The sequence below is a fragment of the Tamandua tetradactyla genome, chromosome 12 (assembly GCF_023851605.1).
Source record: "Tamandua tetradactyla isolate mTamTet1 chromosome 12, mTamTet1.pri, whole genome shotgun sequence".
Taxonomy (NCBI): Eukaryota; Metazoa; Chordata; class Mammalia; order Pilosa; family Myrmecophagidae; genus Tamandua; species Tamandua tetradactyla.
This window is the reverse complement of record NC_135338.1, coordinates 659,716-687,275: the sequence shown is the minus strand read 5'-3', so window position 1 is coordinate 687,275 and position 27,560 is coordinate 659,716. Positions and strand designations below refer to the sequence as shown.

Sequence of the window (27,560 nt, the reverse complement as noted above, 5' to 3'; positions counted from 1 at the left end):
GTTGATCTGGCTACCTCCATTGATACTTTGCCTTAATAGAGATAAAGAAAACCATCAAAGTGGAAATGAGGACCACCTTCACTTTTCAATATTGTGATTAAAATTAAATCATAGAATGTTTTTGAAGGTCTGTATTGGTGTAATATGTCACCGTTCGGCTTTTCTGAGCCATCACGGTATTGTTAAAAGGAGCTTGAAGGATCGAAGAAATGTATTTGATCATTCATGATGAATGTGTCTCTGTGTTCTTCTGCTTTGTTATTCTTTATGTGTCTACCTCTTTTTTATCCTGTACTTCCCTGACCATGCCACTTTATGGCTTTCTGTGTCAAGGTGTGTATTTCTAGTATTTTACAGCCTGGGCCACTTGAATTGGTCACACGTGGTTTCCTTTGGATGTAGAGTGGGGTGAGTAGAAATGAAATGGCACAAGTGAGAACGGGAAGGTGACTGTGCCCTGCGCGGCTGGGATGTCTGGTGGGCACGTCCCTGATGTACCTCCAGACCTGAAGGGTCTGCAGTCCCCGAAATGTGCACGCCTGGGGGTGACACACACCTTACGGGGACATGTCTGGGGAGGATTGGTTGATTGTTTAGAGAAGTTCGTTAGTATCTCTTGTATCTGGGACCACACTGACATCTTGGAATGATTTACTGACACCTGTTCTCCCTAGATCTCCAGCCTTCCTGGGTTTTGCCCCTTTTTAAAGCAGCAGTCAAGAACATTTGGACATTTGGACATAACCCTTAAATATCTGACCCCAACCCACCAAGTAAAGCAGGGTTGCTTCATTTGCTTAATACATGTTGGTTCTTTTAGTCGTATAAAAGAACCTAGTATGAAATAACCCAGAGCCTTGAGGGATCTTGATCTTTTGTATGAAGGACAGAGGGAAATGGTGGATATGAAGATAGTTATAAGTTGAGCCCTTGAATTTTGGGGTAAACGAACCTTAGAATAAAAGGGGCTGTTCTCTACAGATGTGGGCCCTACGGCATGGAGGATTGTGTTATATTCAGGAGTGATGGAATCCCTGACTTTGCATTGGGGAGTTTGAAAGCCTTCCGAGAGAGCCTTGGGTCCTTGCTTATGGAGGATTAGTAAAAGGTGGAGAAAGGACGTTGAGGAAAGGAATGTGTAGGAGCGAGGTCTGCTGTGGGCCTGAACGATGCCAAGAAGTTGAAAGAGTCATTATTGCCTGACGACCTGAGAAGACGACAGTGGGAGAAAAGCGCTCTGCCATGGTCTAGCCCAACCTTGAATTGGTTCAGTTTGTCTCAGTAAAAGATATCGAGTGGCCTCTTTTTGTGTAGGTTTTATCTGAAGATTAATTTAAATATATTTTTCTTGTTACAAGTATGTCTTAGCGAACAGACTGGGAAAGGAGATGCAATGCCTCAGAAAATTCGCTTCCCCATTTGAGAGGCCACCTGCCCCAGGATCTGCCCCAGCGAATCCCTCGCCGGGGTAGAGGGAGGAGACGGGCAGAGCCTGCACGGACCCTGGCCACAAAGGGTCTCCGTGCCCTGAATTTGACAGTTGATTGTGTAGAGGGTGTATAGCTTTTCATTTCTTCCGAGAAAGACTCCCCGGGGCGGGGGTGGGCGGGCTGGTGTATCCTGGAGAGGAGCTGGAAGATGGAAATGCCAATTTGGCATCGAGTGTTGTGTACAGATAGAAAAAGAAGAGTGATAAAATTTAACTGCACCAAGAAACAGACTGGCATCCTAAAGTTCTTCTTCCAGGGTCTGAAATGAAGCAGGAAAATCAAATTTTTTCAGATAAATCAGCAACAGAGGAGAAAAATATTTGTCTGTTTTCCCATTAGCCCACCACAGATAACATATGCTATATAGTTAAATGCTTCAATCAGTATGAAAAAGCAACACAGAAGAATTTAACAAACTAGCAAAGTTATTATGGGATTCTTAGGTTTTCAGTGCCAAACTGCAAAGGTTATCACAGTGGCAAAGAAAGTTAAATCCCTAAAGGAATGGATTTGGGTTTATTATTTTTTTATTAAACACAAATAACATTTAAAAGGAGCTTTTCTTTTCTGATTATTTCTTATTTTATAGATAACAACCATTTAAATTTTGTGCATATTATTTCAGTTGGTGCAAGGAATGATTTTAAGTAGTTTTTAAAGGCATTTGAGTTAGGTTACATTTTTTATTTAGAAGGTGAAATAGCAATAATGCTAAAAAAGATTTTGGAAAAGAATTCCTTAAGTCATACCACTCTAAACAACTATTTTTATTTTTGCGTTTTAACTTCATCCACAATGTATGTTTATATAGTTGTGTTTCTATCAAACATAAATGCTTGTATTCTGTTTTATCTTACTCAGCATTTACTTATGTTATTTTTTCCATAGATTGTTATAATGAATAGTTTTGTTTTAATCAAAAAATTTTCTTCTCATTGATGTACCAAAATTTGCAAAGCATTCCTATGTTGTTGAAGATTTATATTCCTATGTACAGCTTTCATTTCTAATTAATTACTTAGGGTAAATTCCCATGAATGGGATTACTGGTTCACTTTCTATGAACCTTTTCTTGATTCAAGCTACATATTACCATATTGATATCCAAAAATGGTTATTGTGTATAGAGTTTAACAAGGCATTTAAGGATGGTGAATATTTTTGCATGTATTTGTTTAATCTTCACATTTCCTCATATGTGCCTGATCTTTTCATATGTATCAGAATTTGGTACATGTTTTTTAGAGGAAATTGTTTATATCTTTGAATTATTACTATTACCCAAGGAACTGTTAATGTGATGACTTTTTTGGCTTCACTTTGTGGGTTGTTGCTGTAGAAAAGAATTTGACCTTTTACATTATAGATGTAACACAGGTTAATTTCTCTAAAGAATTGGAAAAAAAGTCCAAGCTACTTCCTGACTTATTGACTTAATCTCTCACATCGGGAACTTGAGGCTTGATTTTGTGCAAATATCTAGTGGTTGAGCTACTACTTCTTCAGGATACTTGAGGGAACGTGAGCATCTTATAATAGCCTTCGTGCCGTGGCCTTAAGGAAGCCATTGAGAGCAAAAGCGTGATTACATGTTTGTCATTGGAAACTGGAACATGTTTCTGACCGGCCAGCCACGCAGGCTAACTATTGAATTATGCAAACTGTTAGCCATATGTGAATTTTATCCTTTAAATAATACCTGATGGGAAGAGTTTAAAACCCAAGCATTTCATGGAGGAAAAATAATTATGCCTACAACCACATGACAGTTACAGTTTATTAATCAAGTTTGTATCAATTCTTTCACTTGAGCTGTAGGGCAAACCCATGAAGCAGCTGGAGTCCTGTGTCTCTGTGTTACAGCAGAGAAAAATGAAGCTCAGGCCATAGCATGGCTACATGGCACAACCGGACAAGAAGCAGCTCTTTGTATCCTAAAAATGTCAGTGTGGACAATGTAATTAGTAAGAGGAATTTAATGAAGAGCTAGACAGAGTTCAATTTCATGGGAGAGAAATACAGTAATTGATGAAAATGAAAACTTAAACCATGTTTCATGTATTGTATTTTGTGGTTCAAGGAGTTTCGGCTACTATTGATTAAAATCAAATGTTGACGTGATTGAAACAGTGAATTGTGTAATTACTTAACATGTTCATTTGGAGATTATGTGAAATAGAATCTCGGGCTGTAGACCCGGGAGTGATGCAGGTGGGACTCTGAGACGCAGCTCATTGTTCAAGCCACTTGGATAAAGTGCTTCACTTCCCTAAGTGGTACTTTTATCTGTAAACCTGTGATATTAACGGTGTCCACGTCCGAGCATTTTTTTTGAGGATTAAATGAAATCATGTATGTAAAATGCTTAGTGCATAATAGGCACTCCATTATAATGAATGAGGTATTATTTATTGGTCAATATGCATCATTTTTTCTTTATTCTTTAAAATTCGGTGTCAAGCATGTGCTTCACTCTAGTTTTTATTACAGCGTCAAGTTTAGAAATAAGAGTCAAATACTGGTTTCCTATCATAATCCTCACTCAGCATAACTCCTTTATATAGCCCGCCTCTTTTTCTTTTTCCCACTAAAGTGTATGCAGTGAGTAAATTTAGTTTTGGATATATACACTTTGCACTGATTCTGTGAGTAGATGATAATTGTGATGTTCTTTCAGTTGAGTTTAGTCCTGTGAGGACTAAACAGGAATTATCTGCATTCCGTGAGCTCCATTTGTACAGGAGTCTTTGTGCTTTGATATCAGGAATGAAACTTACTTCTTTTTTAGATATTTTCTTACATTTTATAATAGTATGCCGTGTAACACAAAATCCAGTTTGAAACAAACCCAGAAAAGGACAGTGTATGATATAGGGGAGATTAGAATCAGTTGTGAATTATTCAAGGACTGGTTATCTAGCCTATGGATGTATTTATTTTCTAGTTTGTCCCTTAAACCTGTTGCCATTCTTGACTTTTACTTTCTGGAGAAGGAAATGAGAAAGACATGTTCTCACTGTTGGTACTTCTCAGTTTTATAAGAACTGTATGTTAGACGTTAGTTCCAGTTTGCTGTTGTTCTGGGGTTTACGTGGCTGAAAATTGCACTAATGTTATATGTCTAAAGTGGATCTTCTGGGATATAGATCTGTGTCTTTAACTCTCTCTACCTGATTTTTGACATAGTTGAGTAATAAAATGTTCTAGGTTGTCACATACTCTAATATTCTATTTTTTTCCTTTTAATGCAATTTTATTGCGATATACTCACATATCATACAATCCATCTAAAGTATACAATCAGTGGCTCGCAGAGTCATCACACAGCTGTGCATTCATCACCACAGTCTAATACTCTTTATTGGGGAGTAACCAGGCCCAGCATACTCAGACCACTAATTTTCAGAGACTCGGGTTACAAATGTCATAAACATATTGAACCCAAGTGAAGTTTTCTTTGATGGCACATAATCCCATGGTATATTGCAAAGCTTCAGAGTCCTCATGATTATAAGCTGTTTTTATTGTACTCCAGATGTGAGGAAGTGTTGGCTAATAAAGGCTGAACATGTAAAAAATTTATATTGCACCGTAAATGTCCCCTCCCACAGAGGTATTTTGAATTAAGAAAAGTTGTTCTAGAGAAGGGCTTGAAGTTCTCATTGATAAAATATAAATGTAACAGTGTCTATATTGTTGAAAGTACAGAAGCCAATGAATTGCTTTAAAATGAAAAAAAGATTGTGATATCAGGATGAGAGTTTTCTAAGGAGCCGTGGATGGTGGTGGAGTCAAGTGGACAGCTAAGAGGCAGGCCCCTTAGTCTGTCCCAGGGGTTGGAAGAGCCCTGCCGGTCAAAACCAAGAGAGGAGCCACTAGTGAGATGTCAGGCCAGGAGAGTCGAATGAGCGTCTTGGCAAACTAAAGGCAGAATGTCAAGGAAAAATTAATGGAGGAAGCATAGGTCCCAAGAGGAAAGAGTAAGGGTAGGAGGTTCCTGGTAAGATTGCTTCATGATTTTATCCACCTGTCCCTCTGTTAACTATCCCTCGCACGTTTGTTTCATACCCGCCTTGCGTCAGAATCGGTGTGTGTTGCTGAGGACACAGAGAAGAAGGTGCTGCCCTTGGGGAGCTCCTGGTCCAGCTGGAGTCCTGGACACACAGACCTGCTGTGTTAGATGTGCTGAATCTGAAGTGTGTGGGGTGCTTGGGGAGCCCAAAGGCAGATCACCTCCCTCTGCCCGGGTGACTTGGAATTATCCAGGTGGGTGAGGTAGGAGAAGCTGCATGTGCAAAGACCGGAAAGAGAGGGAACGTGGGACATTCAAGAGGGCTCCAGTTAATCTGCTGGGTGGGCAGCCTCGGAGCCTAAATGAAAAGACTCAAGAGGCAGGATGAAGAGCCATGAAGGTGCCAGATCTCGAAGAGCCTTGAATGCCTTGTAGGTGATGGGGAGCCTTTGAAGTATTTTAAGCAGAGAAGGAAAATAGCCAGACTGATGGTTTTAAGACCTCACTGTAGAGGACACTGGATCCCCCTTCAATGAAGGACTTGTTGCCGGGCCTCTGAAGTGCTTTCTGCCCCTTTATGAATTGCCTTAGCTGCAGAGAACCACCTCACCTAAGGTTATGCTCTTTCCAGGTGCAGGTTGAGAATGGAGGACCCCACATCCAGTGACTGCTTGAGGTAGGGGAGAGATACACAGGCCAGGCCATCTGGGCCCAACTTAGTAAGACTCTGACAGGCCATTCTAACTCCAGAGCTCCTTATGGGTTGGTAGAGGCTGTTACTGAGCCTACTTTGCAGCTCAACCTCTTCCTCTACCCAATTCTGCTTCCTTCCCTGCCCTGACCAACTTGGTCTTACCGAATTCCCGTCTCACCAAGATTGCCCAACCCTCCAGCTGGGGTCTGGAAGTTGTCCCCAGGTAGAACACATGGGTCAGCAAAGAGCTCACCTTGTTTGTTCCCCTTTTGTGAAGGAAACATGCCTGCAGTGCCTGCTGCATACTCAAAATAATTGCTTCCTATGTTGGTTTTTTTTCTGATTTTCTAATTGTTTACAGAAGAGGGTTAATGGTGGACTCATTTCCTGGCCAGAAATGAAGCCACTTATTCTTTTTGGAATAGATTGAACTGTGAGACACTGAGGAAGACCTGTTGAGTAAGCGGTTAGCTATTCCATTTACCAATACTCAGCTTATGTTTATTGATCATTTGCTTTGTGCCAGCCTCTCAGACAGGTACTAGAGACATGAGGATGAAAAATATTAGTCCCTGCCCTGGGTTTCTCATAGTCAAATGAATTCTTAAGTGAACCTGAATGATGATGTGCTGAGAGGAAGCAAGCTGAATGGAGACTGATTTTCTTAACTGTATCTGGCCAGACCTCTCTCATGCCAGCATGGGGATCTTACTGCTTTATAGTCAAGTGATTGAGCCCTACGACCACCTTTGTTATACTAACAGACAAGTGTTGCCATAAGGCAGCCTAAGCAGTCACACTGCCTCTCAAACAAGCTTCCCGATGCAGACCAGGAGACACACAAATGAGTCTCTCCCCACTGAGTGTACGTGTAGTCAGACACTTAAACATGAACTCTGTTTAATGTCCGTGACTGAGGGAGGGACTCTGACTAATGCACACGCGGGAAGGTGTCTTCTGAGATAACTGAGAGCGATTGGTACTTCCTTTTTCTTTTGGCTTTATGATCTTCAGATAAATGATGTTTTTTTTGTAAAAACAATTGATTATAGTTCCTTTAAGGCAGGGTAAAATCCATGCTCTGTTATCCACATGTTTTTTACATGAAATTTTGTTCCTTTTTTTAAATCATAGACTTTGATTTTTGGAATTAGGTGGAGCAGATTTTTATTTTAAGATGACAGAGGGATTATAAGATATGAAGTGATTATTGGTTTATTTACCTATTGAATGTATATCAATGCATATTTTGTAATTAGGGTCTAAATGGACAGAATATTTTGTGTTTATTGAGATGATAGTCTTATTAATTTGGTGTTTTTAGCTTTTTGGAAATCCTTTCAAACATACAGGACAATTACAAAAAAGAACACGATTCCTATTCAGAGAACTTCATCATACCCTACCCCCCAGACACCTCGATCCACCAATTTTTACATTTTGCCACATTTGCCTTATTATTCTATCTGTCCATCTGTCTGTCTGTCAATCTATTGACCTATTTTATGAACACTTGAATGTAGGTTTTATACATTATACTCCTTGAATACTTAATACTGCCACATATATTTCCTATTCACTTATATAACCGCCTTAAGTGCAGTTACCAAGTCTAAAAAATTTAACATTGAATAATGCTTATAGTCTGTATTTCATTTTTTCATATGCCCCAACAATGTCCCTTTGAGCCTTTTCTCCTCCTTTGCTAGATCCCATCCAGGATCATATATTGCATTTGATTGTCATCTCTTTAGTTTCTCTTTCTCTCTTTTTCTGATTGTGGAAATATATATATACAACATAAACTTCCCCATTTCCACCACTCGAAAGTATACCATTCAGTAGGATTAATCATTTTCACAATATTGTGGTACCCTCACCACCTTCCATTCTCGTTCTATGATTTTCCCATCTCCATGTACCATCACGCACTAACTCCCTATTAACCTCTGCCCCAGCTACCTGTACTCTTCTTAATTTCTGTCTTTATGAGCTTACATATTTGCTGATTTTTTTTGTAGTTACCATGGAGCTTAAATTTAACATTCTAAATCTGTTACAATCTTGTTTGCTTTGATTCCGAATTAACCTCAATAGTATAGACAAACTATGCTCCTCTAGCCTTCTGTGTCACCACCTTTATGTAGCTCTGATCCCAAATTACATGTTTATCTGTGAGTTCAAAACCACTTACATCCCATTATGTATTTTATGCCCTTGCCTTTTAGTAAACAGTAGGAGTTACAAGGCGAAAATGCAATAGCACTGACGTTTTATTTACCCATGTTACCCTCGCTGAAGATCTTTCTTTCTTCATGCGGCTTTCGATCTCTTGGCTAGTGTCCTTTCCTTTCAACCTGGAGCACTCTCTTTAGCCATCTCTGGTCTAGGGGTGATGAAGTCCCTCAGCTTTTGTTTATTAGGAGTTTCTTAGTATTGCTCTCGTATTTGAAAGACAGTTTCACTGGAGAAAGAATTCTTGATTGGCAGATTTTTTGCTTTCAGCACTTTCAATGTGTCTTCCCACTGCCTTCAGGCTTTCATGGTTTCCAATGAGAAATTGGTGCTTAATCTCCTTGAGGCTCCGTTGTGTATGCAACATGTTGCTTCTTTCTTGTGGCTTTCAGAATTCTTTCTTTACCTTTGGCATTAGGCAGTTTGATTATAATATGCCATGGTGTGGGTCTATTTGTGTTTATCCTGTTCGGAGTTCATTGAGCATCCTGTTTGTATATTCATGTCTTTCATTAAATTTGGAAAGTTTACAACCATTATTTCTTTGAATATTCTCTCTTTCTTCTCCTGTGACTGTCACAGTGCATATGTTGGTATACTTGAAGGCATCCCACAGAGGGTCCTCAGGCTCTGTTCTCTTTTCTTTATTCTTTTGCCTTTCACTGATTCTTTCTTCTGCCAGCTCTAATCTGCTGTTGAACCCCCTCTAGAGAATTTTTTATTTTTGTTACCAATCTCTACTTCCTTTTCATAATTTTCATCTCTTTATTGATATTTTCTTTGTGTTCATCTATTGTTTTCTTGGCTTCTTTTATGTGTATGCTGTACGGTGGGGATCACATTTCGTTTTTTTCCATGTGACTATCCTGTTATTGAAGCACCACTTGTTGAAATTTTGGGGGGGGTGTGTGTGGGTAAAGTGCATGGGCCAGGAATTGAACCTGGGTCTCCCACATGGCAAGTGAGAATTCTACCACTGCACTGTCCTTGCACCCCCTCCTTTAGTTTTGTGTCCATGTTTTCCATTCTGTGTTTGAGCATATTTAAGTCCATTAAAAAAAATATTTGTCTGGCAGGTCCCAAGTTTCTAATGCTTTAATCTTAGAATTTAATTCTAATACTTTAATCTTAGAATTAAGTTCTAAGATTAAAGCATGGTTTAATCTCACTGATGGTTTCTAATGTTTTAATCTTCTCCTTTGCCTGGGCCATCACTTCCTATTTCTTTTGTGCTTTGTAACCTTTTGTCGAAAGCTGGACATTTTGATATTTTATTGTATTGCTGGAATTTAGAACTGAAGCTTCTGTTTAAGCTTGTATGCAGCTAGTGTTATAACAGGACTTTCCTTGAATGCTAGGAGCTAACAACAGAAAAATGAGAAAGAAAAAAAGAAAATACTTTCCCAGTCTTTGCAGATTGACCGGCAAGTGCTTTCCTTGAGCTTATCCATGAGTTTAGAGAATAGCCCAGGCCAAATAGTAGGGGTCTCCCTGAACCTTTCTGCACATAAGGCTTGTCTTGGGCACGTGCTGTGGGCCTAGGAATTCCTCTGTTTACATGGCTCCAAATGTCCCCTCTTCCCTAGGAAACAGCTCTCTCATGGTCCTGGGCACTGCACTGTCTGTTCTAGAGACAGCAATCCCTTACCCAGGCAGCGTGACTCGTGCTTCCCCGCCGTATTCTGTAGGAGAATTCCGTGAGCGGCCTTCTATACACAAGGCATATTCTGGGATGGCGAGTTCCTCCGGCAACCACCAGACACAGATTGGGCCAGACAGACATGATCCCAGTGTGGGCGCGAGGGTTATTCTGCTCCCTCTTGGGATTAGGGATTCACACTGGAAGCATGGCCACCTCCTCTCTGAGCTGGCGAGGGGTTGGGGAGGGCACAGCCCAGGGATCCTCCTGCATTTACGTAGCCTTTTTCTTGATTTTGCAATATTTTAACTGTTTTCTGGAGCTTCGAGAAAGATGTTTCTGTCAATTTTTGCTGGTTGTTCAAATATCCTGTGGGCGGTCAGAGCACTGACGTACCTCACTCTGCCATCTTGACTGGAGTCGGGTTAACTTTGTGTTTTAAGTGGTGTTGGCTGTTGTCTAATTATTAAGTAATTCATAAAGAAAATCTGAACGTTATGGGTATATTCATTTTGAGAATGAGAGAATAATTTTTCAATAGTAAATAAAATTTGTCCTGTAGTTTCCACACTGTCAGAGAATATCATATAATAAGAAAAATGTAACCTTCATTCACTTTAGGGAGTACTTTGAACTTTTGCATTAGAAAGGTGGATTTGAGCTGACCGGAGACTTCGCCCTGGGGCCCCACGCTATAGGTTGGAGAAAGAAGTCTTTCAATTTATGACTACGGAAAAGAGCACAACTGATTGTCCTACAGAGGGACCCAGAAGCTCACACTCCTTTCTTGGCCACTTGGCATTTGCTGGCCAAAGTCAGACTTAACCATAACTTTCAGAATATCTCAGTGACTGAACCTGTAGCTATATTCCTAATATAGACTAGAGCTGCAAAAACTGTGACTTTTTTTTTCCTGTTGTTCGAAGTATTCTTAACATTTGGTGAGATGGTTGGATGCAGTGCTTTTGTGGACTGTAAATCTGATTTTGATAGAATCGTCAGATCACAGATTTTAGATATTTAGCTGGAAGGTTATTTGAAAATGTTTAGCTCTACCCTTCACATTAGTTACATTAATGGATGTGAAAAGTGAGGTTTGCACATGCTAAATGCATTCTCTATGCTTGGGAGAGAAAGAAGGCTAGAGCTCAGGTCTGCTGAACCACCAGCCCTGGCATCGTTTTCTGCGTGGCATTGCCTCCCTGGAAGAGCATCCCCTCCCCATAGCAGACCCTGTGGGGCTTTGGTGGTCCCAGGCCAGGATGGGAAGCCCTGTCTTCACTTCACAGCCAGCCATCAGCTGGTGTCTACTGGCCCCTGTTTCTCTCACCCGCTGGACGTGGCTGAATTGAAGCCCAGCGAAGTCTGGGCCTCTAGTTACTGTAGCCCATCGCCCACGCCTGCTGTACTGGAAACTACTGTCGTAGTATACCTCATTTATTTTATTTAGTCTGCACAGCACCAAGCTGAAACACAGCAATAACACAACAGCCAGAAATCAAGTGAAGTGAGGTAATAAGTTTCCCTCTTGCTAAGAGTCCATTTCCTAGAGCTGGCCACCCAATAAAATGCCTGGAACATACAGGCTGCACATTAATGCTTTTCAGATGAATTACTGATTAAATTATACTGACCTAAAATAATTGAGTGAAGCCTAAACAACAATAAAATAACTTTTTTTTTTGCCTTGTTGAGAAGTCTTAAGAGACTAACCATCACTATTCTTTTCCATTCCAGATATCTGTGAATCTTCAAGACTAAATGTATACATTAAAATATGGTATTTATAGAGACGAATAACATGGACATGTTGATGCTTAATATTTAGCAGAATAAAAAAGTCCTTGTGACCTAATTACAACTACATAAAAACAAAATTAAAAACCTGTGATAGAGATTAAAATTGTCTAAAATTTCACCAAAATATTGGTAGTGATGGTGTTTGGATGGTGGGGCTAGGATAGATTTGTTATTAGTAGTAGTAGTCTGTAACATTCATTCTTTATAAACCCGTATTACGTTTACAGTGCAAAAATTCCCTTGTAAGTAAAACACTGTATATTTCATTTTGTAGAAAATAAATTTGAACTGTAGTTCTACTTACAGTATAGATAATTTAGATTTAAACAATTTTTCACACTCTAAAAAGACATGGATACATTTCTTAACTCTTTGCTCTGTTGTAGGAGGTGAAGGAAAGCATTTCCTACTTACTCATTTTGGCATCCTCAGTGCCTAATATTTTTCCTGGTCAATGGTAGGCATTCAACCAATGTTTGCGAAACAAATGAATAAATACTGTCTCATCTGGAACTCTCAAATTTCCATGAGTTTGATGTGGGGTTTCATAATATTTACCTTAAGCTCTACTACTAGAATAAAGCTGGATCAGAAACTTCTGAATTAAACAAGAAACTTAGCAGTCGTGTTTGTATGATTGAAAGCCATGGGGGGACTTGGTCATTATAAAACAAACAGACCCATATCTGAAAAGAGTTGATTTTGCGAATTTCCTCCATCAGTCAACACAGTGAGAGAGAAAGAATGGGGACCCAGCCAAGCAGCAGGTTTGCCTCTGTTGATAAAAGTGCACGTAGTTTGGTTCCATTATAGTAGTGAAGGCCCAAAGGAAAAACTAAATCACTCTGCCTTTGCCCATTTTTAATAGTAAATTAATTTCTGAATGTGAAAGTGTCTCTGCAGCTACCACTAAAATTGGCAGTTATTTTTCTAAAGAGATAGTACATTTCAGAAACAAACTATTGATTCTAGACAGCCAACATATTTTTGGCTGCCTAAGTGTTAGCTGGCAGCGTTTCAAATTTAGAAATATTTATTTTAAATATCTTGGAAAGTCTGGTATTTGGAAGTTTTTAAAACAACATAACCTTCATCAGTGGGAAAACGCAAACCAACAGAAACGTGTAAAAATGCTTGTACAGTTATGTTACCCAAAATGCTTAATAAAAGACTAATAGTCAAGTGGGATTCTGTACATATTTTCCCATTTCAATCACATCTGTTCTCAGAATTTTGGCAGTATACATGGCAATCGTTTTGATTACTGCTCATTAGAACTATCTCAGCATTATAAATCTGAGAATTCCTATATTCATCCCCATCTTTTATTTTCTCCCCATAACACTGTAGAAATAAGTTTCAAGACAAATGGAAATTGGTATTTTACCTTAAAAATATCCAGGAAGGCATGTGAGGGCAATTCAGTTTCCTATGTGGAATTCTGGACACCGAGGGAGAAAAAAAATCTTGTCAAAAATGAAAGGATGGGTAGCAATTCAAGTGGAGATATCCATAAGGAAATTGTGACAGTTTTTTAAGTCTCTTGTGAATCAGGAAGACTTGACTTTCAAAATTATTATTAGTATTGATTTTAGTTTTATGGCTGTGAGGACTTTATCCTTGGTAAAATACACTTTCTGAGTTTCGATTTGCTTGTCTGCCTTTTTATTTAGTTTTTATGTTTATTCATTCCTTACATTATTCAAAAAGAATTTAAGATGACCATAATAAATATGTATAAGATCAGGCATTATGTGTTAATAAGAAGTTTAAAAAAAAAAGACCAGGTAAAACGAACATAACAAGGATCTTCAAAATTGCTATAATTGGAGCACAAAGTGGGCTCTCTGTTTGCAGACAGCCAAAGTGAAAAAGGAACATTAATTATATGGTTTATAATGTCAGAAAGGAAAACAACAGCACAATAACAAAAACAACCTAATCAGTTTCTCAAAGGAAATGAAGCATTTCCTAGAGCTAAAAAAAACAGAAAAAAAAAAGAGGAAAGGAAAGAAAAAATAAAATTCTGTCGAGGGAGTGCTTTCTATGGGGGGAAAGGGGCACAGTGTCCTCAGCAGCCTTGCCCCAGTTTGTTCATTTATTTGTTCACTCTTTTAGTCTCTCGTTAGATATTTATTATGTCCTTACTAAGTGCCACACACCGTGCTGGATGGTAGGGATACAACGAGCAAGACATAATACCTCTTCTCGAAGAGCCAACAGTCTAGAATCTGAAACAGACTCAGAGTCGAAGGGTCTGCTTCGTAGGGGCAAGGTCAGCTCAGGCAGAGCGTCCAAAGAAGGGCTTTCTCCGTGTTACTTGGCATTTCAAGTTAACTTTCTGGACCATCAGCCTCTACATTGGTGCGAGGGATTCTTCCTGCAGACTCCAGCTTAGAAGATGGGAAAGGGCTAGCAGGGAATCCGGGCTCCCTCCAGCTTGGCTGGGCTGCAGGGCTGAGGCAATTCCTGGAGTGGAGAGCAGGAAAAAGCCATCTGTTAGCCACTCAAGGAAGAAAGTCAGTTCTCCCAAAACCAATTGACTTGGCGGCAAACTGATCTAATTGTTTTGAAATTTTACAGCAATTTGTATAAGATACAATGGTTCTAATAGCTTTTTGGAGATACATGTTTCTCTCTTTTCATTTTAGTGTGCTGGCATTAAATGGAATATTCAGTTTGTGTTTGCCTTCCTGCACTGGTAGGGAGCTGGGGCACAGACATGTAAAAACACACCGCAGAGCTTTGTGTGCTCATCTCCAAAGGAAAGGAGGCTGAGACAGAGAATGGAGAGATGGTGGGAAGGCAGAGTAAGAATTTTATTCTTTGTGAATAGGTTGGGGAAGAATATATTCACAAGGCGTATAATCATGAGGAACATATTCTTGGATGTGGAGACTTTCTTATGAATGATAATAAGTGAACGTCTCGGGTCCCTCGGCAGCCCCTTGTTGGAGGCACCGTTCACCTGTTGCTTCTGGGCGAGATTCTGTGGGTTCAGGGTCTTTGTAGACTGAGGCTGCCAGTGACAGGTGCTCAGTACAAGAGAAATAGGTCAGAGACAGGCCGGAGTGATAGAGTAGGTCACAGTCATTCATATATATATATATATATATATATGTACATACGAATTTTTTTTTCTTTTGCATGGGCAAGCACCGGGAATCAAACCCGGGTCTCTGGCGTGGCAGGCGAGAGCTCTGCCGCTGAGTCACCATCACACCACCATGTTCACATTTTTAAGTGCACGGATGCTTTAGCATATCACCTACAAATTAGATCTTTTCCTAGAGCTTAGAACTAGAACCTAACCGTCTTTAAGTGATGTGGCATTGAAAAATATTCAAATAATTTCATTTGTTTAAAGTGCAATAAATTCTTTTCCATTAGCACATTTGTTCTTATCAATGAATAGCAATCTACTTTTTTTTTTTGCATGGGCAGGCACCGGGAATCGAACCCGGGTCTCTGGCACGGCAGAGTGAGAACTCTGCCACTGAGCCACCGTGGCCCACCCAGCAATTTACGTTTGAATCTCATTTTACAATTTTCAGTGTGATGCATAAGTTATCTCCTTTGGTCCTTATAGAAAGATTATTTTTTCCCTCCCTTATTCCAGAGAAAGTCTGAGGTAGTTTACAGAGATACATAAAATTCAACATAATAAGAAATAGATGAGAACATTGGAGTAAAGGAAAAATAAGGGTAAATGGATAAAGCTTGTAGATAAGTAACTTATTTGCCATGAGGTCATCTGCAGTTGCTAGAGATGGACTATAGCAGCCAAAGAAGAGAGGGAAACCTTGTTTATAAAAATAACATGGTTGTTAGATTAAAAGAATAAATGGTCAGTCACAGTTTCTCTTGTACTGAGACTTGAGATAATTTTCCACACTGTGTCCTCATGAAAAGAACACTGTGTATTTTATGGACTGTGTCCCCTGAACTTCTCCTGTCTGAGAAATACAGCGGTAGGTTTCTCTTGGCTGTTTCCTGTAACGTCCCGCACCATTAGGTTTACGGGATTATACCAGAATACATTTTAATAAAAACAGTTCTCTGAGGGATAGATAAAACAATGCAGTTCAACTTCGCAGCTCCCCATTGGCTGGACGGGATCCAAAGACAACATCCAGGCAAGGGTGGACTCTTAAGCTTTTCGGGCGTTCTTCCATGAATATTATTCTTATAATCCAGTTTAAAAAAAATATGCAGCTCAGAATTTAGAGTTTTATTATTTGGCCTGACTCTGGTCTGTGAGTTGGCTTGGACAGAAACATTATCCTCATTTCACAGATGAAGAAACAGAACCTTGGAGAGGTCATTTAATTGTCCAAGGCCATGTGGTCAGTGGCAGAGCTGGGACTCAAGCCAAATTCTTCTGACTCTGAGTCTAGAAAGGAGTCACGCAGCCATTTCATCTCACTTCTCTAACTTAAGTAGAATTCGATTACGTTTAGAGAATATTAATGTCAAATATATGTATTTTTTAATTTTTTGTATGCTGTATGGCAGAGTCACATTTCATTATTTTTCCATGTGAGTATCCCGTTACTGCAGCACCATTTGTTAAATTTTTGTCTGTTAGTTTGTTTTTGTTTGTTTCTTTTGCTTGTTTGTTTGTTTTTTGGGGGAAGTGCATGGACTAACAATAACCTGGGTGTCCTGTATGGCAGGCAAGACTTCTACCACTGAACTACCCTTGCATCCCCAGTGACAACTATTTTAAACATCCATACAAGTACTCTTTGCTTAGATGTTAAATTCTTCAAAGAAAGGAAACATGAATATATAATTGGTGTTCCATGCCCCTACCCCTTTGCCCTTTACTCTCTGAAGCTGGCAGGTGTTGATATCAAGCATATTTCTGTTCATTTACTATATATATGTGTGTGTGTTTAAAATTTACATGAATAATACAAATGGCTTCAGAATATACCCATCCTTTTGCAGTTGCTTTTATTTTTTACTCATGAATTAGAGTTAAAAACAATTTTTAAAGCAGTTTATTCACTTTAATGCAGTTCATCCAACGTGTGTAGTCACTGGCTCTTGTTATAATCACCGAGTTATCCTTTCATCACCACACTCAACGTTAGAACATTGAGGGAGAGCTTTAGAATATTACCTTGGCATTGACTCTCAGCATTTGTGTGGTACCTTTATTACAGTCCGTCAACTGTCATCCATAGTTTGCATTAGGTGTATTTTTTCCCATTTATTGCTCTATTATTAACACCTTGTAATAGTGACATACATTTGTTTTAGTTCATGGAAAACAGTCTTATTTTTGTACTATTAACCGCCTCATCATCCACAGCAGGGTTCACTATGTTATACAGTCCCAGGTTTCATCCTCTAACTTTCCTTCTAGTGACATACACGACCCTAAACTTCCCTTTTCAGCCGCAATCATGCGCACGGTTCAGCGCTGTTAATTACACTCAAAATAAAGTGCTACCATCACTGTTATCCATTTCCAAACGTTTACAATCAACCTTATTATACATCCACACAAATTAGGTATCAGCTCCCCTTCCACACTTTATCTTGTGGTAATCTATATTCTAGATATTAACTCCATGACTTTGCTCATTATATTTAGTGCATATTAGTGAAATCATGCAATATTTGTGTCTGGTTTATTTCACTCAACATAATGTCCTCAAGGTTCATTCAAATTGTTGCATGCTATCAAGACTTCATTTCTTCTTACAGCTGAATAATATTCCATTGAATGTACATACAGCATTTCTTTGTCCATTGGTCAGTTGATAAACACTTAGATTGTTTCCATCTTTTGGCTATTGTGAGTAATGCCGCTATGAGCATCATTGTGCAAGTGTCTGTTTGCATCCCTGCTTTCAGTTCTTCAAGTATCTCCCTCGTAGTGGGATTGTCGGTCATCTGGCACTCCTGTACTTAGCTTCCCGAGGAACTTCAAAACCGTCTTTCACAGTGACTGCCATATTCTACATTGTCACCAGAAGCGATTAAGTATTCCTATTTCTCCACATCCTCTCCAATACTTGTAGTTTTCTGTTTGTTTAGTAATAGCCATTCTAGTTGGTGTGAAAAGATATCTTACTGTGCTTTTGACTTGTATTTTCCTAACAGCTAATGATGCTGAGCATCTTTTCATGTGCCTTCATGCCATTTGTACTTCTTCTATGAAAAAATACCTGGTCAAGTCTTTTGCCCATTTTTAATTGGGTTGTTTGTCTTTTTATTATTTAATTGTAGGAATTTATATATATACTCTGGATATTAAACCAATATTGGATATGGGGTTTCCAAATCTTTTCTCCCACTGAGTGGGCTGCCTGTTTACCCTCTTGACAAAGTTCTTTGATGCCCAAAAATATTCCATTTTTAGGAGGTCCCGTTGTATCTATTGTTTTCTTTCTTTTCCTTGTACTTTCAGTATAAGTTCTAAGAAACCACCACCTATGACAAGACATTGAAGGTACATCCCTGTATTTTCTTCTTCAGGGGTTTTATAGTCCTGGCTGTTGTATTTAGCTTTTTGATCCATCTTGAGTTAATTTTTGTATAAGGTGTGAGATAGTGGATCCTTCATTCCTTTGAATATGGATATTCAGTTCTCCCAGCACCATTTGTTGAAGAGACAGTTCTGTCCCAGTGGAGTGGACTTCACAGCCTTGTGAAAACTGAAGTGACCATAAATGTGAGAGTCTATTTCTGAACTCTCAATTTTGGTTCCATGGATCAATATATTTATCTTTATGGCAGTACCATGTTGTTTTGACCACTATAGCTTTGTTATATGCTTAAAAATCAGGATGTATGAGTCTTCCAACTTTGGTTTTCCTTTTCAAGATGTTTTTACATATTTGGGGCCCTTTACCTTTCCAAATAAATTTGATAATTGGCTTTCCGTTTCTTCAAAGTAAGCTGTTGGATTTTGATTGGGATTGTGTTGAATTCGCAAATCAATTTGAGTAGAATTGTCATCTTAATGGTATTTAATCTTCCAGTCCATAAACATGGAATTTCATTCCATTTATTTAGGTCTTTGATTGATTTCAGCAGTGGTTTTATAGTTTTCTGAATGTAGGTCCTTTACATCCTTGATTAAATGTATTCCTAGATATTTAATTCTTTAATTGCTATTGTAATCACATTTTTTCTTGATTTCCTCCTCAGATTGCTCATTAGCAATACATAGAATCAGTACTGAATTTTGCATGTTGATGTTTTATCCCGCCACTTTTTTGAATGCATTTATTAGCTCTTGTTGCTTTGTTGTAGAGTTTTGGGGATTTTCTAAATATAAGATCATGTCATGTGCAAATAGTAGAATTTTTACCTCTTCCTTTTTTATTTGGATGCCTTTTATTTCTTTTTCTTGCCTAATTGCTTTAGTTAGAACTTCTAGCAAAATGTTGAAAAATAGTGGTAACAGTGGGCATTCTTGTCTTGTTCCCAGTTTTAAAGAGAAAGCTTTTCTCTTTCACTGCTGTGTACGATGTTAGCTGTGGGCTTTTTAAAATATGCCCTTTATAATGTTGAGGAAGTTTCCTTCTATTCCTGTCTTTTAAAGTGTTTTCATCAAGAAAGGATGCCGGATTTTGTCAAATGCTGTTTTCTGCATCAGTTATGTGATCATCGGCTTTTCCCCTTTGATTTTTTAATGTGTTACATTAATTGATTTTCTTGTGTTCAGTCACCCTGGCATACCTCACATACTTGGAATAAAACCCACTTGATCATGGTATATAACATTTTTGATGTGCTGTTGGATTTGATTTGCAAATATTTTGTTGAGGATTTTTGCATCTATATTTATTACGTCTGTTAGTCTGTAATTTTTTTTTCTTGTACTGTTTTTATCTGGCTGTAGTATCAGGGTGATGTTGACTTCATGGAATGAGTTATGTAGTGTTCCTTCCTCTTCACGTTTTTGAAAGAGTTTGAGCAGAATTGATATGAATTCTTATTGGAATGTTTGGTAGAGTATACCTCTGATGTCATCTGGTCCTGGGCTTTTCTTCATTGGTAGGTTTTTGATGACTGCTTCAATCTCTTTATTTATGATTGGTTTGTTAAGGTCATCTATTTCCTCTAGAGTCAATATAGACTCTATATTGTTCTTGTATTAATAGGAAATTGTCCATTTCATCTAAGTTGTCTAATTTGTTGGCATACGGTTGTTCATAGTATCCTCTTATGTTCTTTTTTATTTCTTTGGGGTTAGTAGTAATATTCCTCCCTCTCATTTCTAATTTTATTTATTTGCATCTTTTCTCTTTTTTCTTTGTCAATCTAGCTAAGGGTTTGTTAATTTTTATTGATTTTTTTCACAGAATTGAATTTTCATTTTGTTAATTGTTTTTTTGTTCTCAATTTCATTTATTTCTGCTCTGATCTCTGTTGTTTCTTTCCTTATGCTTGCTTTGGGATTAATTTGCTCTTCTTTTTCTATTTCTTCCAGTTGTGCAGTTAGGTCATTGATTTTAGCTCTTTCTTCATTCTTAATGTGAGCATTTAGGGCTATAAATTTCCTTCTCCTCACTGCTTTTGCTGCATCCCGTAATTTTGGTAATTTTTGTTCTAATTTTTATTCGTCTAAGGTTATTTACTGATTTATCTTGAAGTGTCTTCTTTGACCTACTGATTACTTAAGAGTGTGTGTTTTTTTAACCTCTATATATTTGTAAATTGTCCAGTTCTCCACCTGTTGTTGATTTCTAACTTCATTCTATTATGATCAGAGAAAGTACCTTTTATGATTTCAGTCTTTTAAAATTTATTGAGACTTGTTTTGTAGCCCAATATGTGATCTATCCTGGAGCGTGATCCATGAGCACTTGAGAGGAATGTATATCCTGCTGTTATGGAGCTGCTGTGTTCTGTATATGTCTGTTGGTTCTAGCATTTATCATACTGTTCAAGTTCTTTTTCCCCTTATTTATCCTCTGTCTAATTCCGTGTATTGATGAGAGTGATGTACTGAAATCTCCAACTATTTTGTAGAGACATTATTTCTCCCTTTAGTTTTGCCAGTGTTTGCCTCATATTTTGGGCCATCCTGATTAAATACATAAATATTTATGATTGTTATTTCTTCTTGGTGGATTGCCCCTTTTATTAATATATAGTGTCCCTTTTTTTGTCTCTTATAGTAGCTTTGCTTTTAAAGTCTATTTTGTCCGATATTAGTATCACGACCCTGCTCTCTTTTGGTTACTATTTGTGTGGAGTATCTTTTTCTAGCCTTTCACTTTCAAGCTATTTGCATCCTTGGATTTAAGCCGAGTCTCTGGCACACAGCATATAGTGAATAATACTTCTTTAAAATCCATTGTGCCAGTCTGTGTCTTTTGAGTGGGGTGTTTAATCCATTAACATTCCACGTTATTACTCTGAAGGCAGTACTTACCTCAACCATTTTATCTTTTGGCTTTTATACGTCATAGCTTGGTTTTCTCTCTCTTTTTACCCTTTTAGTTACCCTTACTGATATTCTCTTTTCTCTTTAGCCTGCAGAACTCCCTTTAGTCTTTCTTGCAGGGCAGGTCTCTTTTTAAACTTATTCTCTTAGTCTGTTTATCTGTGAATATTTTAAATTCCTTCACATTTTTGAAGGACAGTTTTGTCAGAAAAAGAATTCTTGGCTGACAGTTTTTCTCTTTCAGTGTCCTACATATATCATACCACTGTCCTCTCACCTGCATATTTCTGATGAGAAATCAGCACTTATTCTTATTGAGCATCCCTTGTATATCATGGGTCTCTTTTCTCTTGCTGCTTTCAGAATTTTCTCTTTATCTTTGGCAGTTGACAGTCTGATTAGTATGTGTCTTGGAGTAGATCTAATTGGATTTATCCTGTTTGGAGGACATTGACCTTCTTGGATATGTGTATTTATGTCTTTCACATGAGTTGGAAAGTTTTCGATCATTATTTCCTCAAATATTCTTTCTACTCCTTTTCCATTATCTTCTCCTTCTGGGGTATCCAAGACGCATATCTTGGTGTGCCTTGTGCTGTCAAGCAATTCCCTGAGAACTTGCCAATTTTTTCAGTTCTTTTCTCTGTCTGTTCCTTTGTCTGTTTGATTTGGGATGTCCTTTCTTCTAGATAACTGATCATTTCTTCTGCCTGTTCTAATGCTGTTGTATGCCTCTAGTATATTTTTAATCACCTCTGCTGTGCCTTTCACTCCCAAGAGTTCTATTATTTTTCTTTGCATGCTTTCAAATTCTTCTTTATGCTCACTAAATGTCTTCTTAACGTCCTTTATCTCTTTAGCCATATTTTCCTTCATCTCTTGGAATTGGTTTGGAAGATTTATTTGAACACCCTTGATTCATTGTTCTGAATTCCATATCTCCCCTGACTTTTTAATGGGTTTCTTTGACTGGGCCGAAACTTCCCGTTTCTTAGTATAGCTTGTAATTTTTGCTGATACCTGGGAATCTGATTATTTTGAGATTATTCTGAAGGTTGTTTTTTTTCTCTTGTCTAGGATTTTATTGTTGTTTGGGCTTGTGGTAAGCTTTTCTCTGACACTCATTTCGTCAGCATTTCCCAGCCAAAACAGGCCCAGGAAACCATGCTGGGGTATAGAACATTCCAGAGGGCCCTAGGGAGAGGATCAGAAAAGAGGCAAAAAGAAGGCTGCGTTTTCTGGCCTGCCCAGCAGATGGCAGTCTTTGGCATCCCGTGCCTTGCAGCCCTAAGAAGGCTGTGCGTTTTCAGCCTTCTGGCAGCTCTGCCTCTGACGCAGGTGAAAACACTGGTGCAGCAGTCAGGATGGAGTAAAGCGGTGGGATGGGGCCCAGTGGTCTAAATTTGCTGGCAGTGGCTGGCTCCCTACGGGGCCATGTACCCCTCTGTTCTTTGGTGGGAGGACTTTCGGTATGGAGCAGCTTGCCAGGTAGGAACTGGAATGGCCCGAAGCTGCTTGCCTCTGGGATGTGGGATGGGTGCCAGGAGCTGCGGCCAAGGGAGGCACAGATTTTCACCCCAGTTTCTCAGTCTCTTTGTTGTGCTCTTCCCGGATTTTTGTACTACTTTGGGTAGCACTTCCCTGGTTTCCAGAGCCCCAGAACAATTGTTCTGGACAGTTTCTGGCTGTCCAGAAGCTGTTTTTTGGAAGAAGAGCGAGACCTTCAATTCCTATTCCGGCGTCTTCTCATGAGTCCCAATAATTATAGTTTTAATATATATCCATGCTGATGCTGGTTGTTCATTCACTTTAGCTGAACAGTAGTCTTACCTTGTGTGAATATACTGTAGTTTATCCACTGTCCCACCGATGGCCTTAGATTATTCCTACTTTTTGCTGTTTCAAACAGTTCTGCAGTGAATGTTCTTGAACATGTGTACTTATGTATATGTGCAGTTTTAGAACATTTCTTGGCAGAAATTTGCTAAGTTACCAACAGTTGCCTTCCTGGAAAGCTTTGGAACCCTACAGTTTGGGTCCATTCCCAGCCAGTCCCTTTGGGCCTTTGGTGGGCGTTCACGGCATGTCTCTCTTGTCACGTTCTCCACAGTGGATGGTTTCTACAGCATTCATTTCTCAAGGACCCTGCCCTGTGCTCCTCCCCATGCTCCCTAGAAATGACCTTACTCCTTACTTTCCTGAGAAAAGTCAGGTCATCTAATGAAAAGTCCATTTCTCTCTTTCCTTCAAAATTTCTCAGCATTTCGACCATGGAAAATGGTAAATGTCTTTTGCAACTCACAAATTTTTTGAGGGATAATTTTTGTTTTAAAGTTTTTCAAACCCCAAATTGTAACTTAGTCTTCCAAGGGGCTGTTCCAGGGAAGCCTGTTCCATGTTCAGCATCACTCATTCAGACCTCTGACCATAGCCTCCAACCCTCTAGCTCATTTTCTCAAGTACTTTCACTGTAATAATCCGACTTCACTGAGACATCATTCTGTTCCCTCCTTCAGTCTATCTGTTCTCTCTGCGACATAATTATTATTCTCGTTCTCTAGCAGTTGATACTACATTTTACAGCTTTTGGGACTTTGTCCGGGCCAAGAGAAAGTTCCTTTAGAGAAGTGGCTGCCTTCACGCAGGATGCTGTTATCGTGGTTTCAGTAGGTGGTTTAGCTGCCAACTGGTGTTGGCTGGTCAGTGACACTCTTCCCTGTGAGATCGCAAACCCAGTGGTGTTATACGCTGAAAATTGGTCCATGTTTTTCTAAAGTATATTATATAGATAGGATTGACTGCAATGGCATTTTGTTCTTGTAATTAAAAGAATAAAATTCCTGGAAAGAGATGGTAGAATGGATGTTAAAAATCACCTGGTCTGGGACATGGCACTAATTACTTCTGGTCAAGTGGTGATTAAAGGATAAAGAATAACAGAGCTAGAAGTCGTTCTAGTTTGCTAGCTGCTGGAATGCAATATTCCAGAAATGGAATGGTTTTTAGAAGGGAAATTTAATAAGTTGGTAGTTTAAAGTTCTAAGGCCAAGAAAATATCCCTATTAAAGCAAGTCTGTAGAAATGTACAATCAAAGGCATCCATCCAGGGAAAGATACTTTGGTTCAAGAAGGCCGATGAAGTTCAGGGTTTCTCTCTCAAGTGAGAAGGCACATGGTGAACACAGTCAGGGTTCCTTTCTCAGCTGGAAGGGCACATGGTGAACACGACGTCATCTGCTAGCTTTCTCTCTTGGCTTCCTGTTTCATGAAGCTCCCTGGGATGCGTTTTCCTTTTCATCTCCAAAAGTCCCTGGCTCATGGACTCTCTGCTTCCTGGTGCTGCGGCATTCTCTGCTCTCTCTGAATCTCCCTCATTCTCCAAAATGCTTCCTCTTTTATAAGACTCTAGAAACTTATCAAGACCCACCCAAATAGGTGGAGATATGTCATCACCTAATCCAGTTTAACAACAACTCTTGATTAAATCACATCTCCAGGGAGATGATCTGATGACACTTTCGAACATACAGTATTGAATAGGGATTATTCTGATTTTATGAAATGGGATTTTGATTAAAATATGGCTTTTCTAGGGGACATACATCCTTTCAAACCAGCACAGAAGTTAATGGGGAAAAAGCGAGGAAACATGTTGCAAATGCATCACCAACTTTCTGCTGTGAGTTTGTAAACAAATCAAAGTTAATAACTCAGTTGATAGGAATAGTTCTCTGACTTACCAACTAAGAGGACATCCCTCAAAATTCCTAGTTGGGTTGTAAACAGTGTGGCACACACACACAAAGAACCTCAGGGGGAAATGCTGACATTTAAATTACTCTGTTTAAAGAAGTACCTAAAGGTAATACATCCTGCTGCGGTTAGCCCTTCTGACCACCTCTGAGGATAAAGTAGTGCCTCTTTCCTCTTTATTGACATGGTGATGTTTCACCTTGTTGGATAGGCAGGGCTTGTCTGCAAACCATTTAATAATGAGAAAGCAATAGAGTGTTGAGCTGCCAAAAAGACTGAGGAGAATTTCCTAGAAATTTCTGACAAACTCAGAGACTATTTCTAATATTCCATTTGTGTAAAAGAGTTATTTTTGTCCCCACTGTGAACTAAAGAGACATAGGTTGTATAGCATATGTATTGAAGGACTGACCCCGAAGAAAATAACACCTTATCCCTAGGTTCACTGTCATTTCATTAAAATAAAAGCAAAAATGTTTTTCTTATTGTAACAGAAATATATATCCATCATTTGAAAATTTAGAAATGTTGATAAACAAGAAGGAAATAAAAATCACTCGTAATTCCATTCACTTCAGATAATCTTTATTCTCATGTCGTTTTTGAGTTGAAAAAATTCTAATCATTATAATCTGAAGTAAATGCCAAGATTTCTTTGAAAAGGAAATGCCCCAGTGTTGTGAGATTTTTAAGACATATTAAGATGTATTGCATAAGCAAACCACAGTTGTTTCAAAACAGCTTATGCCATTTATAAGGCGTATATATTAATTACATGGATTTTTAAAACACTATTCCACACTATTCCATTTGATCTTACAGTCTTTAGTGCTAATCAGTTCTTTACCTTAGCTTTGGTCATCTGTGTGAAGACTGCCCACTTTTAAAAATAGTGTCCTTTACTTTAATTCTAACCCCTGGAATTTGTTATGTAAGTGAATGTAGCTTTTACTTGGAAAGGGAAAGTAAAGCTGGGCTGAGAGCCTGGGAAGGCATCTGCTGTGATTTCTGTCGGAGGAATTAGAACCCGAGGGCCTGGATGGTCCTGGGGACTTTGGTTTGTTGAGACCCCTGGGACACGCTGACTGTGGGCTAAACCGGCTCCCCTCCTTCGCCTTCCTTTTTCATGCTCTTTCTAGCATTTCACTTCAAAATTCTGAGAAATAGTGCAAAGCTTTCCTTTTCCCCTCTGATCCCAGGCCCTGTTTGGCAAGTAGATTCTTTGGAACTGTCAACCACTCATCACCATTTCTCACCAGAAACAATTATGTATTAAGAAATGTCTTCATCAACAATTGCCTTCAGTCTGACCCTCGTGACCTTTGGAGTGTTTTGATAAATATTATAGGACAGTATTTGGGTTGATAATCTAGCACGTCTGAGTTGTTCAGACTTCCAAGTTTGGTTTTCCTTTTGATGGGCATTTTCAGAAGCTCTAGGAAGTTCTCCTGAAAATAAAAATGTTACATTTTATTGTCACTGTTAAAAGCTGATACCTCTCAAACATTTAGTCAATTTAAGGTCTAGACTTTAAAAAAACACACAAACATTTTTAGAGTAAATTTTTTCCCTGCAACTTTAAGTTATATATCGTGCAGTGAAGTCCATATACTAGTCTAACCCAGGAATATTTCTTGATTTTTATGGCTAACAGCTATTTTTCATTGTTTTTTTTTTAAATATAAATAAGGCAAATCTAGATTCTTTCCCTTACATGTGTTGCCTTGTATTTGGTTGATACTGAATGGCAGTGAGTGGCTCTCAGAGACATGCTAACCGAGTTCAAAGCACTGTCCATGTAATCGTAATACTTACTATACAGCCGTTTCCTGATGAGTGCAGTTCCTCTGTCACGTCCAGGGCCAGCTCATGTCATGGGGTCCACCTTCTCTTTCACTCCTGTAGTGACTTTTGCATATGTTTCTTACAGGATTTTGTTCAATATTATGTACATTTGCCATCCTCAGGAATGAATTCCTTGAGGGCAGGAGTATGTCAAGTTAATGAATGAAAGAAAGAAAAAATGTTTAGCTGACTCTAGGAGTGTTGGTTAAGAACATGGACCTGAAGCCAAAACTGCCTGGACTTAAATCCCAGTTTGATCATTTATTAGCTACATATCCATAGACAACTGCCCATGACATATATATATATATGTCAGTTTCTTTTAAAAAAACAAAATGGGGATAATTACTGCACCTAAATCATACAGTTGTTGTAGGATTAAATGAAGTTATGTGTGTGTGTATATATATATATACACACACTTACATATATATAATAATAATGCATATATAAAGTACTACATACGCTTATGCTACTATCGTTGTCCTTTTATCCTAGCTCTGGTGTGGAATAGTGTGTGTTCTTAGGGAATGTGTTCTGAAATTCAGTTTTTCACCTCTCAAAATGAGGAATGCTTTGCCTTCACTTTGGGCTCAGGAGCCCTGGGGTGTGTAAGAAGGGCCTTAAGATGTCCGAGAGCTCGAGACAGTTGTGCTTTCTTTGGTCATCAGGCTGCA

The 27,560-nt window shown here is 38.7% G+C and overlaps 1 protein-coding gene across 3 annotated transcripts in view; it reads left to right on the top strand.

Moving 5' to 3' along the window:
- The window catches only part of SYNE2 (spectrin repeat containing nuclear envelope protein 2), a 384,031-nt gene that overhangs the window by 23,361 nt on the left and 333,110 nt on the right, over positions 1-27,560 (top strand). The gene's annotated exons all lie outside the window — the stretch shown is intronic.